Source organism: Petromyzon marinus, chromosome 59 (assembly GCF_048934315.1).
Source record: "Petromyzon marinus isolate PM22_M1 ecotype Great Lakes invasive population chromosome 59, UKy_Petmar_22M1.pri1.0, whole genome shotgun sequence".
NCBI lineage: Eukaryota > Metazoa > Chordata > Hyperoartia > Petromyzontiformes > Petromyzontidae > Petromyzon > Petromyzon marinus.
Window position 1 is genome coordinate 11134650 of NC_133725.1, and position 14135 is coordinate 11148784.

General features: G+C 52.1%; 2 long non-coding RNA genes across 3 annotated transcripts; both read right to left on the reverse strand.

Moving 5' to 3' along the window:
• Positions 1–812: 812 nt before the first annotated feature.
• Positions 813–4115, reverse strand: LOC142905847 (uncharacterized). The gene is made up of 2 exons (XR_012929847.1): positions 3340–4115; positions 813–2907 (listed from the first exon to the last, which is right to left on the reverse strand). It is a non-coding gene; the product is annotated as an uncharacterized LOC142905847 (long non-coding RNA).
• Positions 4116–4247: 132 nt separating this feature from the next.
• On the reverse strand, positions 4248–8486 carry LOC142905848 (uncharacterized). 2 transcript variants are annotated; one of them, XR_012929849.1, is made up of 5 exons: positions 7641–8486; positions 7258–7338; positions 6252–6361; positions 4875–4998; positions 4248–4339 (listed from the first exon to the last, which is right to left on the reverse strand). It is a non-coding gene; the product is annotated as an uncharacterized LOC142905848 (long non-coding RNA). The 2 variants fall into 2 exon arrangements; XR_012929848.1 differs by having other exon boundaries at positions 6252–7338; positions 7641–8481.
• Between the last annotated feature and the right edge of the window lie 5649 nt (positions 8487–14135).

Genomic DNA, 14135 nt, shown 5'->3' on the forward strand with positions numbered 1-14135 from the left:
TACGGACTCACACCATCAACACGGAAACACAGGGTCAGTGAGCGAGATGGCGGATGAGTGCATACATGATGTGAGTGGTGGTGAGTTCAAGTTGAGCACCCAGTTTTAAATCTCATTTACTCCCACCACCACCACCACCCTACACACCCTACATACAACAGTCGGAAGTAAATGCCTACACACCCTACATACAATCGTCAGTAGTAGGAGTGAGGAGAAGAGGGCATCAGTGGGGGCGAGGCATGAAGCGTTGAGAAGCCCTCAGATACTCCATAAAACCCCGAGTTTCATGGAGTATAATTTTCAGCATTACAGTTCCAATTTTTTTACGTTAACAAATGTCTCACGATATATTACACCGTATAGGTAACTAGATTGGGCGAGGGATGGTCTTTTTTGTTGAACAATCAATAAAGCTACGGTGTCGTACTGTGCCCGTATCCGTGTACGGTACTGTGCACTAAAGGAAGAAAAATCGAGCGGCTGAACCTCACTGCCTCCTTACCGGAGGCTGTAAACATCAAGTGACTTGAAAACTGCGATGGGACGTGAAAGACAACATGGAGAGACAAGAGGGCGCCACGTGTGTTCTTCCATGCCAGCAGCAGCATCATCGCAGGCAATGAGGTTCAAATGGGCACAGGAACTTTGAGGTGGACCCACGAGTGGTCGAGCCACAGGGGCGCGCAATCGGCGACCACTATACGCTTGGCGCAATCCGCACCGTCATTTCACGGAGCCCTTGTCCACTCGACGAGTGCGACGACGCCGTCCCACCGTCATTCGGCGCCTCGTGGTGACATCACAACAGCAAAGCGACAGGTGTTTATTTATTCATTTCTTGAGGCAATTCGAGGGCCCGGTTACATCGCGTTGTGATACACGCACACACCGTCAACATATACTACACCGGTTATAAAAAAAAAAGCAGGGGATAGAAAGGTGGGGGAGCGGACCCGACCACAGGTATTGTTTAAAAGACGTCAAGCGGACCGGGGGTTTTAAATGCAAGTCCATGCGGACACCAACATCCGAACGATTGTACCAATAAATCCTGAACCTTCTGGAAGATTTCAGCTCCCGCTGGTTTGGATCAGGGTGATGTTGGGGCATTAAATTCCATTAATTGGGAAAGGCGCCAATCTTGTGGGAATGTCCTCGCCAGAGAAGAAACTTGTCGCTTCCATGTTTTATTTTCATCCGACGTCCCATTAGCGAGATCCAGAGCGTGACGGACTCATATGGAGTCGGCCTCCTGTAAATTTTCTGGTCTCATTCTCACCACAGGTGAAGGCAGAGCCACACATCAACGTGCCAATGGGGCCACGGTTGAAGTGGTGGGGCCACGGTTGAAGTGGCGGTGGCCACGGGTCATGTGGCCTCGATGTATTTTCCATGTTGAAGGCCGATTGCCCCAAACATTGCCCGTCATATGCAGTGTCACTGAATAACGTGTGAAACATACTGTAGCATATACAAACTTGTATTTTCTTCATACATTAAATACAATAAACACAATAAACATGAAATGCGTATAGGACATTTATAACTCTCTCAATGACCAAACTTGTATTTTATGAACACACTTATACGAGCAAAATATGACAAAAGTGTTCCAGATTTCAGTTTCAATTGAGACTGAAATCCGGAATCATTACCCCGTACTGACAGACTAATAATACCCGCTCGCAGGCCAAGTGCTGATTCGCCTTGGGGCCTCGCCTGGTATAGAGGTCGTGGGTTAAATCCCGACGCCTGTATATCTGGAGTTTGCATGTTCTCCCCGTGACCGCGTGGATTTTTCTCTGGGTTCTTCGGTTTTTCCCTCCACATTTAGAAACATGCGTTTAAAAGTATTTGGCTGCTATATATTTCTGCGTGACAAGCCACTTTATAGCGCTTTCATTTGTGGCCCGGTCGTTCCTGAAAGAGAGCTATACAGCTGAGTGGGCCTTACCTGGTAAAATAAAATAGGTTAGTTTATTTTGTGCCACAGGGGGACAGCTACGGGGGGGGGGGGGGGGGGTGCCCATTAAAATGGTCGAGATGAGATGCAACTTAAGGCGCTTGTGACTTCCCAAAATATTATTTATGGCAGATTTTCACATCTAAACATCCCAGGTGGCATTGAAGCCAAGAGCTCCCACCCTAGGTGAGTAGCTACGAGAGCGGTGCTGTGCATGGCGACACGCCACTTTCTCCATCTGCCTGACTTGGTATTTTCTTTTTTGTTACTTAAATAAATGTTAATGTTTCGTTTTGTGTACGCGTGTATGTACACCGTTTGGGGAGCGGTGGTGCAGCAGTTAGCGCACTACGAACTCAGCCATCTGAGTACGTGGTGTGGTGTGTATAACATCGCAAAACTGGGGAGGACAAAGGCAGCCAGACGTGGGGCTGGCCACACAACCACTTCTGTGCCATGCCGGCCATCATAGGTGCTACCCGTTAACAGCACTTGCTCCAGCAATCTGTTAACGGCGATACGGAGTACCTTTGTCTTTTTGTGCAATTGTGTGCTTCTGTGTGCGACGCATGCGACGATGTGCATGTTTGTGTTTGATAAATGTACATCCGCAATGTGTGTGTGACGCGTATAATGCGCGTGTGTGACGAGGGTTGGAACAGCGATTCACGCACTGCCCTATCCACGCGGCGACCTCTCCTCAACGTCTCGAGCCTCGGCGGAGAGCGCCGCGAGGTTCGACTCCAACTCCGGCTTTCCAGGGACAAACCCTCCCCCCAATGCCCCTCCCCCAAGGCCCATGGGGGGGGGGGAAGTCGCCCCCCTCCCTCACTCCACGCTCAGGAACTTCCTCTTCTTCGCCGTGTTCATGTACGGTCGCCAAGGCCACTCCACCTCGGCGGTGGCCGCGTTGTCCAGCGTGCCCAGTTTAATCTCGTAGACTGCGCGACACACAAAAGCAAAGATTCCCCCATGCAGCCTTTAACAGACGGCGTGGGAAAAGCGCTGTTCGTGTGTTAGCATGTAGGAAAGCCAGCACGGCACACCAAGGGGTGGGTGTGGGTGGCCAGCATTACGTCCGATCATCTTTGAATTTACACATCGCATCCGGGGTGGGGGAATGCGAGTCGGGTCACGGTACAGCGAATGCGACCAGAGCAGCGACCCCACCGACTCAAGTTCCGATCCGCTCTACAAGTCACCCGCGGGCCACCTAGCCCGAGGCTAGACTCTTACATTCAGCCCATCATCCTCTCAGGGGTCGATAAAATTTACAACCACTTCGTAGGGAAGTCCACAAGGAATGTGGAATTTCCACCGCCTCTGCAGGGGTGTAAAGTGGAGACGAGTAACAATGTGTCAGGCAGACTTACGCTCCATCTCGAATCACGGTCCCACCTCCTTCAACTCGATGTCCTTGCCGTCGCGCTTGTAGACGTTGTGCCTGTTAGGAGGGGGGGGGGGGCAGAGACGTCACGGGAGGGGTCGCGGCAAGTTACACGGACGGCGCTGGACTCTCATTACGCGTCCTCGCAGACGTTTGCCAGTTAGAGGCCAGCGGCCACCCTTTTTAAAACTGCGGATGCATTAACAAATGAACAACATTACGCGCCTTCAGCTTCAGAGATGGCGTTAAATAAAAACTCTGTGCTGTTGCTCGAAAACTAAAGTAAAACGAAACTATTTTTATTTTACCACTGAGCTATGTAGCTCTTTTTCACATAAAAATGTATAGCAGCAAAATACTCGAAATTCAAGTTTCTAAATGTGTAGGGAAAAACCCGGAGGACCCGGAGAAAAATCAAAGTGACCAGGAGGAGAACATGCAAACTCCGAATATACAGGCGGACACACAGCACCTGGCCCAAAAGTCTGCTCACTCTTTCCCATTCCGAGACATCTGCAAGTTGCCGGGTGGTAGGTGTCACGTCCACCGCTGAATCTCGGTACGCGCGAGCGGCTCGGTGTTAATTTTATTTATAGAGGCGTAGCGCTGCTGTTTTTAAAAGGCGTTGCCCTCACCGCAGAAAACCGTAGTGACACGACCGGCACTCTATGGAACAAAACTGTGCCGCACGCCCTCCCGCATGGTCTTATGGGAGCCTCGGTATGTCTTCAGGTCAGAAGACATACTTGAGTTTTTCTTACGGTTCCGTTTCGACGACGTATATGTACATCATGGAAATGAGAAAGGGTTATAGCCTATACGAGGGATCTTTGTGCTTTGGGGATGGGGGAGGAAGATGTGGGTGAGACTGGCACGGTGCCCGCACGCACCCTCTTTCCGAGTCGCGACGTGAAGTTGTGCATCACGAGGTGTTGGAATGCCTCGGACATCATGTCCACGTCCGGATGTCGTGCCGCATCACCACGCTCGAGAGTGTCAAGTACACCGTGGCATCGTACCACGTGTCACATGAACAGCACGCCGGAAAGTTAGACACACCACAGGTGTCACACAGACTGTACTGGAGAGTTAAACACACTGCCCTTCCATCAGCGGCATCATACCACATCACACCACATACACAGTTAAGACACCACAATTCCCCGTCTGCAGCATCATACTACACACCGCACATCGTACGCACAGCTAAATACACCTCCATCCCCCGTCTGTTGCACCGCATCACACACGTCACACCATGCATCACACCGGGGAGCGGGAGCGGAGTGGCTATCTCATTACACTACAAATCCGGTGACCTGACTTCGACTTCCGGTGTGTCCAAGCATCGACAGTGGGGAGACAAAAGGGGAAGATGCGGTAATGACCACACCACCCACCCCGCCGTGTGCCCTGCCGGCCTTCGTAGGTCGCTCGACAAACAGCACTTGCCCTGACAGCCTGTTAAAGGCTACACGGGGGAGCTTTGTCGACTGTGGTGCGTGCGCGTGCCTGGCATACCGCGGTGCTCATGCAGGACGATGAAGTCGTTGACGGCATTGGCGCAGCACGCCCACACCAGCGCCTGCAGCTTGTGGCCTCCGTGGTTCATCGGCTGAGCGTTCGGCAGGATCAGCTTCTTCTCCTGCGGTGGTGGTGGGATGGTGGTGGTGGTGTGGTAACATGACAGCAAGCGGTCACACGCCGAGTCCGCTCTTCCCACCGGCGTCCGTCCCAGCCACGCTGCGTTCGCCCCCCCACCTCCCCGCCCTCCCACTGTATCCGACTCGGGTTGTGTTGTTTGTTTTTTCCATTGCGGAAGCTGAGCCGAGCCGTACCGGTATACGGGGTCGCCAAACCCCGTGTTGGCACAACTGGGATGCACCATTGGAAAAACTTTACTATTTATATTTTACCAGGTAAGGCCCACTGAGCTATGCAGCTCTTTTCCAGAAGCGACCTGGCCACAAATCATAGTTCAACTAAGTGGCTTATCGTCATGTGGAAATTTATAGCAGCCAAATACTCTTAAACGGACGTCGATTCTAAATGCGGAGGGAAAAACCGGAGGACCTGGAGAGAAATCCACGCGACTCCTCGGAAAGAGGCACGCAACTCCAAATATACAGCAGGCATCAGGGTCAGGATTGAACCTGCGACCTCCTGTATACCAGGTGTGGGAGTTAACATCTCGCCACAGTGGCGCCCCCAATGGTACATCTTTCCGTGACCACCGACCGTGCGTAGTGCTACAGTAGATACATTTTCGATGAATGGAAGGGATCGGTCATCGGGAAAAGGTGGACTGAATCGCGAGGAATGAAGTTGACAAAAGCTGCATGCACCAAACCAAAGTGTCCAACGCTCCACCACTTACGACCACCCCCCCCCCCACACAGCCTCCACCTTTCATCAACAACCAGATTTCTTCTGGTTAACTCAACGGATGCGAGTTATCTCACACTGCACAAGCCCGATGATTGGTCGACACGGCTCGTGTGAGGTGCAAGGAACTGATTCTAAAGCCGATAGAGAACATGTGTGTGTGTGCGGTAATTTAGCAGTTAGCATGCTGCTCCACAAACCTAGTGACCCGAGGTTGATTTCCGTTCATGGCCAACACCAGTGGCGATTATCTGAACTGGTCCTGGGCCTCCCCTAGATCAATTCAGCCTCAAATGAGTACCTAGTGCGGTGTGTAAACATTACCAGAGAGATAAAGGTGGCCAGTTGTGGTGCTAGCCACCAACACCCTCGCAAACAGCACCTGTCCCAAAAGCCTGTTAAGGCTATATGGGGGACCTCTGTCTTTGCGCGCTTGTACACATGCAATACACGAGGACCCACATTCCTCGTGTGACCCCAAACCCTGTAGCCCCTGTGACCCCGTGCCCGCACCTTGATGAACTGCTTGAGGAGGGAGCTGGGGTCGCGTGAGGTCGTCGCCATGATGTGTGGGTCCTTCACGCCGGCTCAGCGGTACTCGTCATCCATGTGGCTGCTCACTCCTACTGACACGGGGGGGGGGGGTGGATAGAAAGAGGTGGTAGATGGGGCAGGGGGGACGGAGAGGGTAGGTTATCATTTGCCATACTTCCCCGTGCAGGTGAGTGAAGGTGTGTGTGTGGGTGGATGGAAGGAGCGACCAGGAATGGTTTAGAATATCACTCTGCAGTGATCGCGTTGATTTTGTGTAGCGAGCTGAGCACTAATGAGACCTGGATGAGTCCCAATTGCAAGAGTGGGTGGGTGATATGGCAGGTGAGTGGGTAAATTGAGTAAAATGATGAGTGAGTGAATGAGTGGGTCAGTGCATGTTAAACCTCTTTGTTACAGCACGTAACCAACCGTGGTAATCGGAAGTGTGACAAACTAACCACAAAAAGAAGTTCTCAAGAAATGAGTTTGTCAATCTAGACGATGATTTAAAAGTGCAAAGCTCCAGTGGCTTCCTAATATTGTAAGGAAGACCGCTGCAGAAGGAAGACTGCTCCAGAAGCACACGTTATGTGGTGACCACGGCCTTCATTCGACATTCCACCAAAATTTACGCCAGCCACCACACACACACACGGCCGCGTTCACGCCATGGGATTTTTCAAAGTCCACTTGGGAAGCAATCGCCGTGCAGTATTTACGGTCAACGCAACTGCTGCATTAAACCCATTAAACCGGTGGGGGGGGGGGGGTTGAGGGCCCGCCGTTCTCGAACCGCGAACCTCCGCGGCAAAACACGGTGCCACCGCTTGGCAGGAAGGACCGACGGCGAGCCGGGGATGCGCGCCGACTCGGCGTGTCTAGCGGGCGGAGACGCGCGACGCTTATCCCCCTGCCTCAAGAGTCTCGCGGGAAGGAAGAGAGAGAGAGATGCGAGGAGACGTGATGGTGAGGGATGTGAGATCACCCTCCCCTCCCTGGTCGAATTCCACGGCCTTCTGGAGTTCAAGCGCCTCCCACCGCAGGTCCGTAGGCAGCACCAGGTTTTCTTCGGTGACGACGTCAGGGGGACAGGGGGCAGTGGGTAGGGGGCGGGCAGGGGAGAATTAACAAGGAAGAAAAATCATGCGCACGCATGGATTCATTTGGAAACGCTTTCCACGCGCGGTTGTCTTCTCGCCTGTATTGTCAGACCGTTTTGTCCCATCTTAGTCCGTCTTGCGTGTCTCATTGTCTCTAGATCCGTCTCTAGTCTGTCTTGCGTGTCTCAATGTCTCTAGTCTGTCTCGCTGTCTCTCGTTCGTCTTGTCGTCGCGAGCCCATCTCTAGATCCGTCTCGCCGCCCGTTACCATCGAGCGCCCTCTTGAGCCGCGCCTTCTCCTCTACGAGGATCTTCTTGGCCTCCTGCGCCTTGCGGTAGAGGTACTCGCCGTGCAGTTGCGCCTCCTCAGCTGCACCACCAAACAAAGATCCCCCATGTAGCCTTCGACAGGACTGTCGGGTACAAGTGCTGTTAACGAGCAGCACCTTTGATACACGAAGGGGGGTAGGTGGCCAGCACCACATCCGGCCGCCTTAATCTCCCCAGTGGCGATGTTTACACAACGCACCAGGTACTCATTTGAGGCTGAGTTGACCAAGGGGAGGCCCAGGAACGGAATCGTCACCAGTGTTGGCCATGAGCGGGAATTGAACTCGGGTCGCTGGGTTCGTAGTGCAGCGTAGTGCTAATCGCGAGACGACCATAAACAACAACCGCCATTCGCCACGAAGTGGTGGAGATGTCACCACGGCGCTCGTGCCAGGCTATGTGCAGGTTAAGGCCACATGAAGCGTCGAACGCCCGCTGGCAGCAGGAGGTCACAGACAGACAGACCCAGGTTGCCATTGGTTGCTTGACTGAGATGACTGGCCGATGCACCACCTGTGCCCCCGACTGTGCTACACCACCGCTCCCACCTACACAAACTCTCTTGGGCTATACTCTTTGGTTCTTTCGGTAAAGTCATATAGGCATAAAATATACAATAAATTAAATCACGACGTTTCGGGCGCAACACAAGCGTCCATCATCAGGTGGGACAAACCACAGCAAGAAACAATTGCCGACGTGGGCAAAAGAGCTGCTGTAAACAAGAGACTATATAGGTAAGAGAAGGGGGGAAGATCAGGGAGGAGAGATAGAGAGGGGGGGGGGGGTATGAGGAGGGGAGTGCTGAAGAGAGCGGGGCTGGGAGTGGGAAGCTTAAGAAATTAGAGATGCGGAAAGTTAAGGCAACACCATAAAGCAGTTAAGGTTTTACCTGGTTAATAACATTCTTCCAATGATTACTCAATTTGTATCCATCTTCTCGGTTGAAGTTATGTCTGTGTTTATATATCTGGATGGCTTCATGAACAAACCTTTGATAGTAGCCCGAAGGTTTGCAGAGCGGCACCACGATACTCCTAGCGACGTCGTTGATTAATGTCTGTAATTAATATCGATGGTGAATCTCTGTAATTAATATCGATGATTCGATTCCACGAGAACAGATTCCACAAGAATCGATTCCACAACTATTTTAGTAAAGCGAAGTACGCGATTCGATTCAAACGTGTTCGTTCCGGTCTCATCAGAATCGGTATTGATTCTGTGCTGGAGGAATCCAATGAGCTATAAAGCTCTTTGATCACAGATGTGCCAGTAGGGGGCACGGGGTCATAACGTCACAACAAACAATACAAAAACGATAGGAGTGCAAAGGGAATGGTAGCAAACCACTAAAAATAGGTTAAATAAACCATATAAGTTCATACTCTTTGGTTCTTTCGGTACGAAGTCTCGCTCTCTGTTCCACCCACTACAACTGGCGTCAGAAGTAGCCAAATAGTAAGATGAATCGCTATAATGGAGACGCGAAGAAAAACTCGTACCAGGGCTCCAGTGGAAGAGGAGGACGACTCAACACCACCGGGGTTGGCAGCCCCGGAAGGGGGAGGAGAAGCGACGACGGCCGAGCTGCTCATTGCCCGGCCGCCCGCGCGGCTCACCACCGTCGGAGAGGGCGCTTCAGGTGGCTCACTCCCGCCTCGCCCAACTCCTGCACGCGGCGGCATCCATCCTCGACGAAATACATCGCGGGTTATAACCACAACAAATATAATCACAATCACTGCGACCATAATCGCCATAACCACAAATATAACCATAACCACGAGCTACATAACCACAAGTATAAACACTACTGCCACAAATATAACCATAACCACCACAACCATAACAACCAACATAACCACCACAACAACCACAATGATGCTGATACACTCTCACACCATGTGGGTCCCCTTGTCTCCTTGTGTCTCCCTGTGGGTGAGTGGATGGGTTGGCGAGAGAGTCGATGGGTTGGCAAGAGAGTCGGTGGGTTGGTGAGAGAGTGGGTGGGTGGCAGAGTGAGTGACCGGTGGCAGAGTGAGTGACCGGTGGCAGTGGGCGACCGGTGACGAAGTGGGTGCGAGAGTGGGTTGCTGAGTGGGTGGCCGAGTGGGTGGCTGAGTGAATTGGTGAGTGGATGAGTGCCAGAGTGGGTGGGTGAATGGCTGAGTGGGTGGGTGAGAATCAGTATGTTTTTGCTGGAGGAATCCGATGAGCTATGAAGCTCTTTTTCATAGATGCCCAGAGAGTGGCTGAGTAGGTGGCTGAGTGAGTGTCGGTGGGTGTGTGAGTGGGAATGAAATCTAACCTGCACCTCTGCATTGCAAGTCCAGCGAGCTAACGCCCTGCGTGTGGTGGGGTAAAGTGTGGGCATGGCCACTTTGCTCCAACACGTCCGGACCAGCGTGGAAGAGTAGACCAAATACCTCTATATAGCGGCCTCTAGTGGATGCCTTTTCCAACAGCAGGCGATTCGCCTCCACAACAAACCCGTCCCTCCAGGGATAAAAACACACGGCAGTCTGGGAGTGCCTCTCATCAGCTATGGCTCAACACGAGGGCCACTCTGGGGCCGGTTTCCACCGTCAGCGCCTCATCAGCAGCAGCAGCAGGGCCGGGCTCTGCTTGAAGCAGCGCCGTGAACTCAGCAGGCGTCTAGGACGTGACGGCTGTGGGCCAGGCGCCTCCTCCTCTGTCTCCCCCCACCACCGCCGCCACTGCTGATGTGTGCACACCGCGCGAGGTTCTCACCTTCAGGCTGAGTCGACGTAGAGGAGGCCCAGCGAGCCGCCGCTTCAGAAGATTTCGCGACCCAGTGACGGTGGCCGTGAGCGGGAAACCAAATCAGCCGCTCGCCACCCACAATTCACAACGCGCGCCGCCTCCAATCGCCCCCTGCCTGACCGGAAGTAGCAGCGGGGGAGGGGGGTGGGCAATGGGGGCGTGAGGGGGGGTTGAGGGGGAGCATGGGCGGGGGTTGCCAGGGGGGGCAAGGGGGGTCGCGAGAGGGGGGGGATGCTTGGGGGGGGGGTTTGCCAGGGGGGAGGGGCAGGGGGGGAAAGGGGGAGCATGGGGGAGGAGCTTAGGTGAGGGGGAGGAGCTAATGGCTTTTACACCACGCCGCGTCTCGCGCCACGTGCTTCCCCTGGCAGTTTGGCCGTTAGGCGTGGAACCGAGCTGTGGGTGAGTGGTGGCGGTGGTGGTGTGAGTCTTTCTATGTGAGTCTGTGTGTGAGTCTCTCTAAGTGAGTCTGTGTGTGAGTCTCTCTGTGTGAGTCTGTGTACGTGTGTGTGGGTCTGTGTGAGTCTGTGTGTAGCAGTGACCCGGTCTCAAATGAGTAGCTGGTGCGATGCATAAACATCGCCATTGGGGAGACAAAGGCGGTCGGGCGTGGTGCTAACCACCCACCCCTTCGTGTACAGTGCCGGCCTTCATACGTACTGCTGGCTAACAGGAACTTACCCCTACTGCCTGTTAAGGCTCTATGAGGATCGTTGTCTTTGGTGTCCTGTATTAGCAGGAGGAGGAGTGGTGGTGTTAATGTTGGTGGTATTAGTGGTGGTGGTGTTAGTGATGGTGGTATTAGTGGTGGTGTTTGTGGTGTTAATAATGGTGGTGTTGGTGTTAGTGATGGTGGTGTTAGTGGTGGTGGTTGTTCGAGGTATTGTTGCTGGTGTTAGTGATGGTGGTGTTGGTGGTATTAGTGGTGGTCGTGTTAGTGATGGTGGTATTATTGGTGGTATTATTGGTGGTAGTGTTAGTGGTGGTGGTGTTACTGGTGGTGGTGTTGGTGGTGGTGGAGTTGATGTTGGTGGTGGTGTTTTTAGGGTTCGTAGTGTTAGTGGTGGTGTTAGGAGTGGTGTTAGTGCTGGTGTTAGTTGTGGTGTTAGTTGAGGGGAGTGGTAGTGTAGCGGTTAACGTGCTGCGCTACAAACCTGGCGACCCGGGTTCGATTTCTGCTCACGGCCAACACCAGTAACGATTATCTGAACCGGTCCTGGGCCTCCCCTAGGTAGACTCAGCCTCAAATGAATACCTGGTACGATGCGTAAACATCGCCGCTAGGGAGACAAAGGCGGCCAGGCGTGGTGTTAGCCACCCACCCCCTCGTGTGCCATGCCGACCTTTATAGGTGCTCGCTAGCAGAAATTGCCCCTACAGTATATTCAGGCTATACGGGGGATCTGTCTTTGTTAGTGGTGGTGGTGTTAGTAGTGGTGTTAGTGGTGGTGCTAGTGGTGGTGTTTGTCGCGGTGTTGCTGGTGTCCGAACAAAGGAGCGATGCTCACAACAACGACCTTTGACCTGGGCGGCTGAAATGTAGCACGTTGGTACAGTCATCTCAGTCAGTCAACTCTTGGCACCTGGGTCTGACCTGTGACCTGTCAGTGAGCCTTCAGCATTTCACGTGGTCTCAAAGTGCACCTGGCCTGGCATTTGCCGCTACTTAGTGGCAAATGGCGGTCTTTGTTGTTTTTATTGTGTTTCGTGTTTTGGGTGAGTGGTGAGGTTGTGAGTCTGTGATGATGATGTGAGTCCGTGTTGATGATGAGAGTCCGCATTGTGACATGACGCGTGTTTAGACATGAGTATTGTCGCACACCATCGGTTTTGTGTGACCCTCATCTGCGTCTCCCGCTCTCCACGCAGAGACCCGGACCGTGCGAGAAACGCAGTGAGCTCTGAGCACCCTACTCTGCAAGTTGCTGCCATGGAGGTACGTGTGGCTCTTCAACTCGTGTGGTAAAATATGGGTGGACGTGTGTTTTCCCCTCGACTTGTGCCTACCTGTCACCTACCTGTATACCTGGATGTGCTTCTCCTTGTCTGCCTGAGTATGTGTATGTCTATCAGAGTGTGTCTCTGAGATCCTGTTGGTGTGCCTGCCTGTCTACGCGTGAGCATTTACAGCACTATTATCTATCCACTGATGAATGAGAATGCCTTCCTCCCTGAGACCTTGCTACCCCTCAAATGCTGTGATGGAATAATCCGCCAAGCGCCGATTTTGTCGCACCATCTCTCTGGTGGCTCTCCTCTCCGATGTGTTTCCTTCCTTGGCTGCCGCTCCGTTATTTTTCTTCACTATCAGCCATTGTTGTCCCTCCTTGCCATGGCTCGTCATGCCCGATCCCCAATCACTCTTTAACAATTTGAACAATCCCTGCGTGTGACCTCAAAATCCACGCATCTTTCATTGTGAATCCAAGCATGGCATCTGATATTGGCCAAATATCCCAATGCTGAGAAACGACAACATCTCGGCAGGACCCTCCTGAATGTGGAGCCCAGGATCTCAGAGATGCTGGCTCAGTGCTCGCCTTCTGCACTTGCTCCAACATCTTAATCAAGCCTATGTGGTGGACCTTTGTCTTTGTGTGTGTGTAGATGAGCCGAGCTGGAAAGGCTCGGAGTAACGACACATCTTGCACCACGTGGAGTGCGCTGTCCTCAGACGGCACCGGCTCCATCTGTAGCAAATCGCCGAAAGGTAAGAACAGTAATGAGGGACGTCACAGTGGCCACGGTAAATAGTGGGACATCACGATGGCCATGTTGCATGGGGGACGTCACAGTGCCTTTGGTGTATGAGAGATTTTATGGTGATTGTATGGGTGATGTCAAGATAGCAATGCTACATGGGGGACTTAATGGTAATCATGTTTTGATTTAAAGCTTTCGTGGCTGCAGGGATTCATATTCTTGGTTCTTTCGGTAAACTCACGTAGAAGGGCAACAATAAAATTATAAAAATATAAAACAATAAAATTCTCACGACGTTTCGACTGCAACACAAGTAATCATCATCAGGTGTGAAAACCACAGCAAGAACCACAGCAAGAAAAATTGAAATTTTCTTGCTGTGGTTTTCACACCTGATGATGATTGCTTGTGTTGCAGTCGAAACGTCGTGAGAATTGTATTATTTTATTGTTTCCCTTCTACGTGACTTTACCGAAAGAACCAAGAATATGGTAATCATGTTGCATTAGAGACTGCATAATGGTTGCCATGTTACATGGGGGACTTCATGGTGGCCATGTTGCATGGGGATAATTATCTGTGCTCTGGCCTCAGTACTGAAACAACATCAAACGCTTTCAGAATTGCTTCTGCGGCCATCTTGAATGCTCTTCCAATATTAGGAAACCACTGAAGCTATGCGCGTTTAAATCATCAAGTTTGACAACTAATATCTATACTCATTCGCTCTTTCGGTAATGTCACCTAGGTAGAAATAAAATAAAACAAATCACGACGTTTCTATCGCAACACAATCAATCTTCATCAGGTGGAACAACCACAGCAATAATAAAATGCTGAAGTAGGTGAGAGAGCTGCTGTGGCAAGAGGTTATCGGTAAGAAAGGGGGGAGGAGCAAGGGGGGGAGAGAGAGGGGAGCTGCGTGAGCGCTAGGGGGAGAAGAAGT